This window comes from Rattus rattus, chromosome 2 (genome assembly GCF_011064425.1).
Source record: "Rattus rattus isolate New Zealand chromosome 2, Rrattus_CSIRO_v1, whole genome shotgun sequence".
Classification (NCBI taxonomy): domain Eukaryota; kingdom Metazoa; phylum Chordata; class Mammalia; order Rodentia; family Muridae; genus Rattus; species Rattus rattus.
Window position 1 is genome coordinate 41,601,874 of NC_046155.1, and position 11,308 is coordinate 41,613,181.

Sequence of the window (11,308 nt, forward strand, 5' to 3'; positions counted from 1 at the left end):
GCCTGAGAACTGCAGGTTGAGCAAACTCACCAGGTGACTCTTACTTTCAAGTTAAAAACCTCCAGGGTGTTACCTTGTTTCTTCGTGGGTAAGATATGGGGGTTAGTGGGCTAAATAATAAAGCAAGTTAGTTAGAGGCGGCAAGTGGAGGAGATGGGAGTGGAGAAGATGCTTTGCTCTAGTAGAATACCTCTGGAGAAGGGAGTCCTTCTCACCCTTGGCTAAATTGCTGATGTCATGGTCCTGGGGTCAGGCTGCAGCACATGCCTGGCTGTGTGTTGCCTCCTTTCTTACCCTCTCTTACCCCCTTTCTCCCTTGCTTTTCTTTTTGCTTTTCCTCCCATCTTGGCTACACAATTCCTTTTCTTCCCTCCTTCTTCCTCTCCCTCCCCCCTCTTCTCTTTCATTTTCCCAAATCTCATTGCTACTCCGGCAAGCACATCATTATGAATACATTCATTTGCACTTACCTAATATCCTTCTCTTCCACGAAGTCTTTCCGGCTCCCTCAATCAGAGGTAAACATTTCCTGCTCAGAACTCTCATAGCACTTTGAATTTCTCTTGTGCCATTAATCATCTTTTGCCATGTAGTATTTCTAGGGCTACTGCATTGTATGCCCCTAAGGAAAGAGGCCATTGTCTTCATTTGTGCTGCTTTCCGTGGGACCTAGCAGGGTACCCTACACGTGATGACAACACTTTACATTTGCTTAATGTATAGTAATCTAAGAAGTACTTGCATAAATGTCAGAACACTGACACTGAAGAAGTGGTTTCTAAATGGACTGATGGGCAAATTCTTCCTTTTGTTTTTATCTGTCCTGTGTCCAAGAGGCAGGATTACACAGAGGCAAGGACACTGACCTTGGAGTTAACAGGCTTGAATTGGAAACCTTGTTCTACTGTGCAAAAGCTGGTGGTATTGGCAAATTGTTTAAGTTTTCAGAACCATGATTTATGTACAAGGTGGTCATGAAATACCTTCTCTTTAGGGTTGGTGTTGTTTAACTGCAATTACTCGCAGGAACATCTGGCATATAGAAGATAACTTTAAAGGACTTGTTAAATAGAATTATTCCCATCTCCCAAACCTTCGCCTCCATTATAATGTACCTCACAGACAAACACTGCCCTTACTAATTCTTTCTCTCCAGAATTTTCACACTGTGTCTTGGTACACCAAATGAAAAGTGCGTGGAATTCATTTCGTGGACTCAAAAATAGCCAATGTCACAAGGTGAGACAAATATGAAAAGCATTTGAACTGAGATGAACGAACTGTATTTGTCAGGGCGCTTTGTTGCAAGGTTCGTACATCCAATTCAAACAAGCTTAAAATAAAAAAAGGAAAGAATTTTTTTACTCCCATTATTGGGAAGTATTGGGCAAATATGGCTTAAAGCACAGCTACATTCAGGGTTGAAATAGTGAAGTCAGGGCACTGTTTCTACCTCTGGACCTTGCCTCTGTGACTTTAAGACTCTCAGCCAGTGGGAAGGTTGTATGCCAACTTGTGAGCCCAAAGGGGATAGTCCTTTCTGTCTTTGTGTCTCTGTGCAAATACCATTGACCCTACTTGGGCACTGTGCCTACACTTAAACTAATCGGCAGGTACAAAGGACACTATGCTGTGGTTGTTTCCTCCCGGGCCCCACTTTGAGGCCAGCAGGAAAGACAGAGTGGTAGACAGCCTCTTAGACTTTAAGCAACAAAGGAGATGTAGTCCCTCTCTCTCTTTTTTTAATATATATTTAATATATATCAGTACACTGTAGCTTGTCATCAGACACACCAGAAGAAGACATCAGGTACCATTACAGATGGCTGTGAGCTATCATGTGGTTGCTGGGAATTGAACTCAGGACCTCAGGAAGAGCAGTCGGTGCCCTTAACCGCTGAGCCATCTCTCCAGCCCGTAGTCCCTCTCTTAGGATGGGTGCTGGCAGACAAAACCAACTTGCAGAACCTAGCACTCCATTTCCCATAGCATGTATGTATTAGTTAGCTTGTTAGCTGCTCTTTAAAAATGGTTATAGGACCAGCAAGACAGCTCAATGGGAAAAGTCACTACTGCCACATCTGATGGCCAGGGTTCGATACCTAGGACCAACATGGTGGAGGATGAAAGCTGACTCAATTATCTCATGAGGAGAAAGGTTTATCTGGCCTGAGGTTCTTTAGGTCTAATGCAAGGTCAGGTGATCTCATGTCTGTTGTTTTTTTGGGGGTGGGGGGTTGTTTGTTTGTTTGTTTTTGTATTTTGCTTCTGGGAAAGAGGTGTCAGATAGCAAAGATGGAGTGCCCTTTGCATTTTGAATAAGAAAGTAGAGGAAGAGGTTCTGATGTCACAGTCCCTTCAAGGTCTCACGTCTGCTGATACAAGACCCTCTTATTAACTCCCATCTCCTAAAGGCTCCACCACCTCAGTCTCCTGCCGACCAAAGCCTTCCAAAAGCCCCAGGAGACATTCACCATCTAACTACAGCAATGCCCCATGTGTCAGATTCCCACTTGGTGTTGTTAAAGGGCCCATCTCATTTACTGATTAATGTCTTCACCCACTGTTAATAGAGGAAAGAAACTGTTTTGAAAAGAAACTGTTCTCCTCCTTTTGAATGTCCTGGTGCCAGGGGTTAAGGTAAACCCATGACAGGGACAGGACACAGACTTCCTCCTACAGAGTTTCTGTTCAAGGAGGTGCAAACGCCTGTCCTGTACACGAAAGAGGAATGGTCTCAGTAGCAGGGTAGCGTGCATCCCGGCACAATGGATCTGTTGGTTGCACTGGCCCCCTTCAGATGTAATCACAGAATTAGACTTTCAGATGAAAGATCGTGAAAGCCAATTCCTTCAGTGCTTGGGCATACGTCTCACACAGGCACAAGGGAAAAGGCAGGTCTTTTCTCGTTATATTAGTCAGGGTTCTCAAAAGGAACACAATCGATATTAAAAAGGAGGTTATTAGACCGACTTACAGGACATAGTCCAGGTAATCCAGCAATGCTTCTCTCACAGTGGGAAGGCTGAGTATCTGGTAGCTGCTCAGTCAACAAGGCTGGATGTCTCTGCAGTCCCAGTCTGGTGCTGGAGTGTGGGAGGATGCCTGCCTGGAGAGTTTCTGTGTTTCAGGTTGGATCCTGAAGAAGTCAGATTTAACACCAACCACAGGAACAGGGTAGGTGCACTTCAGTGAAAGTAAGGACAAGCAGGCACGGAACAAACACAACCTTCTCCCATGCCCTTTTTTCATAGGCTGTACTAGAAGGGGTAGCCCAGATTTAGGGTGGCTCTTCTACTTCAAAATAATCTGATTAAGAAAACGCCCTGCCCGCAAGTTGATTCCAGTTGTTTATGTTTTTGTCACACACATACAAAAAGAAACAGCAAAACCCCTGCCAGTTGTGGTAAAATACATGCAACATACAGTTTATCCTCATAGTCACTTTGAAGGACATAGGTTCAATTCTTCTACATCGTTATGTAGTCATTCTTTACAATGAAACCCTACACCCATGAAACAGCAACTCCTCACTCCTCTCTTCCCCGGGCGCTGGCACCCACCACGTTCTAGGAATGTGACTATTCTGGTTTCCTCCTGTGACTGGAATCACGTGGGGTCTGTCCTTTTCACTTAGCATAATATCCTCAAGACTTACCCCTGCTATATCACATGTCAGAATTTTCTTTCTTCCTAGGGCTGACATGCTATTGTGATGTAGGACTTATTTTGCTCCTCCGTTCATCCCTGGGTAGATACAGGAGAGCTCCCATCTTCTGGGACCATGGTGAAGAAAATCGGTTTGGATGGCAGCAGCCTGGGTGTTCTTGGACCCTTACTGGAATTCAGATGAGGCAGGGTCTCAGCAGGGTCTTGAACAGATTAGCTCTGAGTTAGAAAGAGGCAGCACAGGACTCAGGGTGCTCTCTTCCAGATTTGGCTGGACTTAGAGGATGGGATGGCTTCCTGAAGCTGAGAAAATACCCATGCATGAGGGAGAGGATCCAAAGGAAGCAGAATGCTGGGCATCGTCTAGCTCACAATTTGGACAGCTGCTGGCTGCAATTACACACGTTGTTGACTTATTTTTCCCAACTCTCGTCAGGTCGTTAGAGGTGACTTCCAAACTACGGCATCATTCTAATTACTTTAGGAGAGATCTGAGCGGTCAATCTTCAAGACCCCTGCCCCTCCCCTTCCATTCTCTGCTGAGTGTTCTGCGAAAGCTCTCGCTGAAACCACTATGAGCTCCATCCTACCCCCGACTCTCGAGAGAGCTTGGCTTCTCCCCTGTACCATTCCCCAGCTCCACTGACACCTTTGTCAGGATCGTCTACAGCAGACTTCCTTGTTCATCAGTTTATCTTTTGTCTACGCTGAACTGAGGTGAGGAGCCAGCTTTATCGAAGTGGCCAACTGTGCCCTGTGCCGAAGAGTCTGACGCTCAGTGTGGTGGTTTTGAAGGCAGGAAAGGAAGGTGACACAGACTGAACTGAGGGAATGCTTAGTGGTACCCAGCATAAGTAGCCTGTTAACTGGAGGCTGAACCAAATAGAAGCCGAGTATCTGGGGGCCTTTGAAATGGCTGTTGAAGACAAGGGAATTGTTTGTTGGAACCAGGCGACCCAGGAGCAGGCTTCACGGTGCTGAAGATCGATACTGTTTCTTCTAAGGAAACAAACAGAATCAATGCCAGCTGCCCCAGGTCTCAAACTAGATCTGAAGGCCCGGGGATGGAGGCTCCATGCTGACTTTGTACAATACAATAGTGTATACTTGTTTGGGGAACTGGGAGAAACATTACTGAGTTTCATTCTGACAACCGTACCTGAACCCCAGAAGGCCTAACACACAAGGATGTAGGGACAGAGGAGCGTATAACCGAACAGCTGAAAGAGGGCTCAGCCATCATGATAGGCGTGTTCCGCCTATCCACACTTGCCCGGCATAGAGAGCCTCGGAACATTCTCACTGCGACCAGGAGCCAACATCAAATCGTCCTGTTGACTCTCTACATGACAAAGTTTCTTGATATTCTTTGCTTAACTCAATCTAATGTCATTCTAGTAAATAAATAGACATAAATAAATAAACAAACAAACAAACAGGAAACAAAAAGCCCTCCTTTTCTATGATTCTCCAGTGGGTGGTTCGGGAAGTTTTGTAAGCAAGCTTCATTGCTAAACAGCTCAAATTCTTAAGGCTCAACCAACTCCAGTTAAAACCCATTGTGTTCTCACCATAAGACAAACCCTAGGCTGTGCACACATAGGCTGCTTCCTTAAGCTTCCGCCTTGTGATCGATTCCATTTGCCTTGTACTTGCCCTTGAAGCAGCCCAGAAAGTTCTCCGCACATATGGTGGTGCTTAAAGGCAGCTACTGGGTCCTCCATTCCCCACCGCTGTTTGTTGTCTGAAGTCTCTTTCCTACAGGAAGTTGTTCTAGTTGTTCGCCATGATATTTGTTCTCGAGACCCTTGGCTTTCTGGTTAGCCTCTGTCGGTCTCGCCCTGAATCATCCACTTTCCTATTAAACTGGAGAACCCACAGTGCATTCTATATTTCACCTGTGATCTGGAGTGCCAAACAGCCCAAGCCAGCACACAGGGACATTTAGGTGGGCCTTGAAAAATGACAAGGAATTCGCCAAGTTGACAAGGCACATCAAAGCATCTCTCAGCAGGGAGAAGTCCGCGAGAGCATGGCTGTGACTTATCCGGGGTGGCTTATGTCCATTTTTATACGAACCAGGTCATTATATTTTCTGACCAACGATTATTCTTAAAAATTATAAAATCTCAGAGCTGCAAACCTTCTGACGTGTGTACAAGCCCCCAGCAGACAATTAAAGGGCCAGACTACAAAGTTCCCTGTCCCCTCCCCCACAGAAAGTGTTTTCGCTCATCTTCTGTGATGGGGACATCACTCTTTTGAAGAAGACCATTCAATATTTTTACTTCTCTGTTGGAAAGTTTCTGTGTTTCCGTTGAACCTTGCTTCGCTGCCACGTTAGTCATTTTTCAGAGTTATTGAGCATTTCATTTGCTCAGCACTGTTGTAGGCAAAGTGTGTGTGTGTGTGTGTGTGTGTGTGTGTGTGTGTGTGCTGGTGTGTAGCTCTGTAGGGGTGCATGTGGGGGATCCCGAATGCTCCACAGGAAGTCAGGGAGGAGGAACAGGACAAATAAGTGCAAAGTTTTGTCTGCAAAGGATGTTCACTTCAGTGGGGGAAGCTCGCAGCAAAGAGAGCACAACGAATGTTTTTAGGGAGACATGGTTTAAATACCAAGGGTGTGCAAAAGAAGAGACAGGCGGCTTCCACGAGGAGAGCAGAGACAACACATTCTCTGGTGTATGTAACGATCAGCGCTACCTCTTCACAAACCGAGTCGGACGGCATGACAATCCAGACCTTTCCGGCTTTCCGAAGCATCCACAAACGAAACCCAGGCTCTACAGGACTCTGCGCTGTGTGCTTCCCTCACTGCTCATGAAGACCCTAACACTCCTTCCTGATGACACTGATTTTGATGCCCTCTGAGCCTGTTGGTTCCTGATCTGAGGTTTTACACTGGTGTTTTCCCTTTGGTCTGCTTTCGGGGCCTCCTCTCGGAGAGCTCCTTTACCTCATCCGACTGAACGAAGTCCTCTCGAGCACCCCCCACCCTGCTGTGTGTACCCCACGTTGTTCATCGCTATTGAAAACGTCCTTATTATCATCAGCCTCTGACAGAACATGAGCTTCGAAAGCACGCGGAGAGTGTCAGTTTTCTTTACGGTTGCATCCTCGGCGCCAAGAACACAGCCCGACACATAGCGAATGCAAGCATAAATATCGGGGAAATAAACGAAGGAGTTAATTTCAGTAACCTATCATAAATAATATTTAGAAAGAAAAACCTAACGGCAGGTGACATTAACACCTGATAGGCATTTGTGGTTTCCAGACATGAGTCCAATCCTTTTGGAAGTGAACCCAAACAGTTTCTCATTTGAAATCCTGTGCTATTTCCTTCTTTCTGCGATTTCTCAAAGGATTTTGACTGTGGCTCTGAGATTTGCAAGCCTTTCCGGTGTCTAGGAGATTTTCTACCCAGGGCTGAGGCAGCAACAAAATGCACGCGTGAAGGATTCTCTTCTAGCACGAGGTTACATTTTCAAGTCAGCATGCAGAGGTAAAATTGACATATCACCCGAATTTCCCCGAACGTCCTAGCATCAAAATAGATAACGGGTTCTGTAGTTGTGCACCGAAGGAATTGGTTTGTTTGCACTTGGTGCCCTGTGCTGTGAAAAACAGGTCTCTCTGAACCAGACTCACTCTCAGCCGGGCTAGGGAGACGTTTGGGAAGTAAGGCCAAGAGGACAGCAATTTACATCCCCTACCATAGGTAGCCAAGGAGTTCTGGGCTGCGGCGGTTAGACGGACTAATTCAGCATCCCGACTCTAACACTTACTTGCCGTGTGAGTACGGACGTGACTCAAGCTCTCTCTCTATGCATCAGTTTCCTCATCTGTACAGTGGGACAATGATAATTCCTGCCTCAAAGTGTTCCATGGGATCTAAACCCATCAACGTACATGCGCGCCGGCGTGTGCTGAGCTCGGCACCCGTATTTGCGTTCATTTCATTCTCTCTCATGCTGAGATAGAGGCTCGGGAGGTGGGAAGGCTGGCGGGATGTGCTAGGCTGTTTCAGTTGTAATTGCTTGTTCTTTCACCTCTCTCTGTTTCTCTTTCCCCAGGTGCCAATAGTAGCGTTTGTCTGATGTGACCTCGCTGAAGCGTCTGTCTCCGTTGGAGCTCTGTGATTATCTATTACAGTGCCTGCCCTATTTTGCACACGGTTCTAAGAGTGGGTGGAGGTAACACCAAGCAGGCAGGCAGGCAGGCAGGCAGGCAGGCAGGCAGGCAGGCAGGCAGGCAAGCAAGCAAACAACAGGTTTGGAATAGTTTGATCTGTTGGTCTGTCCCTCGCCTATTAAATGCTTTCTACTCGTTGTGAGTTTGGCCTTTTTCTGATGACCCTACCCTCCCACCCCAAACTAAGCCACTGGGTCTCTTTATGTGCCTTTTCTGGAATCCTGTCTTTACTCTCTGGCTTCAGCTTTTTTTTTTTGATACCCACCCGCACCCCACCCCATCAGATTCATGTTCTTCCCCTTCTTTTAGCACCGAGAAGTGAAAAAGTCAGAAGAAAGGCAACACAGCAGAAAACGCATGAAAAATGGCCAGCCAGGAATTTTTTTTTTTTTTAATGTGAAGAGCTGAAGAGAGCGAGGCCTGAGGAGTTGGCATAAGGAGAAAGGAACGTTTGCTGTTATATATGGCAGAAGGGCAGAAGCTGCCGTCGTCCCAAAAGAGGTGATGAATTCCCACAGGCCAGAGCTGCAGGAGGACGGGGGCTTTCAGGGGCAGCCAGCCTGGCAGGCAGGCTAACTGCCAGAAAGTCGAAGCCAGCCAAGTTCTGACCGAAAGTTCAGTTGTTACAAGTATTTGTTCCTTCCCAGCCCTAGGATGTAAGCTCTTGTTCCTGGATTGTTACTAACACCAGAGAAGAAAATGTTACAGAAAGACCCAGTTAGTGCCAGGTGTGATTATTAGCATTCTTTAGACCTACAGTTGTCTCATTTATTTATCCATTCAACATGTATTTTCTGGGCATTTATAGTCTAGGCATAATGCAAAACACGGCATGAAAATATGAACCAGGTAAAGTCTCCTTCATTAAATAGTCATGTCTGAGGAGAAAGAGAGGGCCCAGAGGTAACTCTCACAGCAGGCTCTGCAGCAGCTTAGACTGAGTGTATACTGAGTGTATAGCGGTACCAGTGATTCTATGAATCACAAGGAATAGGGAGAAGCTGGACGGGGAAGGAATAAAAAGCAACACAGGGTAGGCTAACGAGCAGTGCGCGCTGCGGCAGTGGGCTCAGTCCCGTTGAGGATCTTTCAGAGACATCCTAGAAGCTGTCCCTTGTTGTCCCCGAACATGAAGTCTGTGGCATTTGCCCAGTACCTTCCCCTTCTGTTCTGACCTCTGGATGAGTAATCTTGGCCGCACACAGTAGAAGAGTCTCGTTCGGACGGAAGCAATCACGTTGAGAGAACGTGACAGAACACAGAAGTGTCTGTTACGTTCACACAGAGAAAGAAGCATGGCGGGGGGTGTTATGGAAGAGGAGCTGCCAGCTCAAACCAGCTGAGTGTTTTCTTTGAGGAGCTGACAGTTGACCACTGTCTTACTACAGGGTTCCTTTACTTGAGCTGTTCAGTGACACCTGATGCTTGGCCACACTGAGAACTGCACGTTCTGGCTGAGCCTAATAAGCTATCTTCTGATTGTCCCACCCGTGGAGTCAGGTCTCGAGCAGGAGGGGCACTCTGAGGGCTAACAGATCCTCACAGCCCTGTCCTCTCTGGAACTGAGAGGTGGAGAATGAACGGGATGAGTTTTTTCATCAAGAAACCCAAAGGGTTTACTGGTTTTCCCCACAACTCACCCCGGGTTGGACTGTCTGTGCTTCCTCAGAGCCTGCCTTCCAGAACTGTCACCTGGCAGCAACCCTGGCCAGCCCCTCCCCTCAGGCTTGCTGCCCTCACTCCTCCTCCACGGCACCACCTCCCAGTTAGAATAAGGATGTGGCAATCGGGCTGCCCAGAATTGCTCTCCTGCCTTCAGTTCGCCCTGAGCAGAGTTCAGATTGCACATTTCCCGACACTCGGAGAGACCCATTAATATTTAGCATGTTACATTTCCAAAGCACTTTGCTAACATGAATTGATCTTTTCGGCACCCCCTTGCGAGGCAGCTCAGTACTGCTAGCTCTACTGGGGAATAAGACTTCAGGAAGATAAGCTACTTAGGCTGGGGCCAGGGTTGGTAAGTGATGGATCCAGATTAGCACCAAAGGTCGATGACACCAGTTGTCTGTGTCTCCAGACAGAACCGTAGAGTGGCCACGACACACCCTCCCTCTCCAGGATGTCCTGGAACAGATCCAGCCCTCAGAAGGTTTAAATAGAATGGATTTGTCATCTTTAAGATTGAACTGCTTACAAACCAGCTATCATTTATAGACCCAGGCACTTTACATAGATTGTGTCATTTAATTCTCTCAACCCTTGTCCGTCCTCTGTAATATCACTATTAGTTTGTGTATCAGAGAACGGAGGCACAGGAAGATTAAATAACCAAGTTAAAGTTCCCCAGCCGGTAATTAGCAAAGCTAGGTTTAAATCCAAGCTATACAGCTTCTAAGGGCTCGACTATTTTGAGCCAGTTCAGACGGAGGTAGATGGATAAGGTCCGGTGGAATTGCTCTTTGTGAAGTTCTGTCTAATCCCGGGCAAGTCGTCACATGCGTTGCACAATTATATCTGCAGGGAAAGGAGTTAGAGTGTGTTTGTGAAGAGCGAGTGTGCAAATTAAAGTTGTTGGGTGCCCGGTTTCCTCTGATTTTTAAAAATATTTATTTATTATGTATACATCCTACAGCTTTCTGTGTGCATGTATGTCTGCATCTATGCCTGCATGCCAGAAGAGGGCATCGATCCCATTGCAGATGGTTGTGAGCCACCATGTGGTTGCTGGGAATTGAACTCAGGACCTCTGAAGAGCAGTCAGTGCTCTTAACCACTGAGCCATCTCTCCAGCCCCCTGAGGTTGTGTTGTTATTGTTATTGTTGTTGTTGCTGCTGCTGCTGCTTCCAATTCCAAAGCCTCACTAAAAGTGCAGAGAGAGATGATTGGTTTACGCAACGTTAGTTAAAGAGTAGGGGCCTGTGCACCATGCACTGTGTTCAATGATGACACTCACTCGACTGGGCAGAGCACAGGGGTTGTGAGAGTGCTTGGATCAGGACAGAGAAGGGAGACAGGAATGACTGTTAGCCCAGAGAGGTTGCAGTTTTGTGAAGGTAACCAGAGTTTCATGCTGATGTAGGTCGAAGAAGGAAAGAACAGCCTGTGGAAAGAGAGTGGAGTGGGGAAAGAGTAGGCAGGTGTGGAGGCCAGGAAGTTCTGTGCCTCTCCCTTTCTTGCATTTACTAGGTCAATCTGTGACTGCAAAGTCCTGCAGAACGAGAGGCTGGGTCAAATGTTCTAGGGTGTCCTTGAAAGTGTAATTGTTTGTGACAAGCATAGTAAGATTTTACCTTGGTGCTTTGTTGACTCAAAGGGACGATTTCCTAACAGATATTTGACAAGTCTCTACTAGATGCAGGGTAGTGACCCCAGGATCCCTCGACGGGAATGGAACCTTTCAGAGTGCAATGGGGCCATTGAAAGGACCTGGAGCTGAGCAGC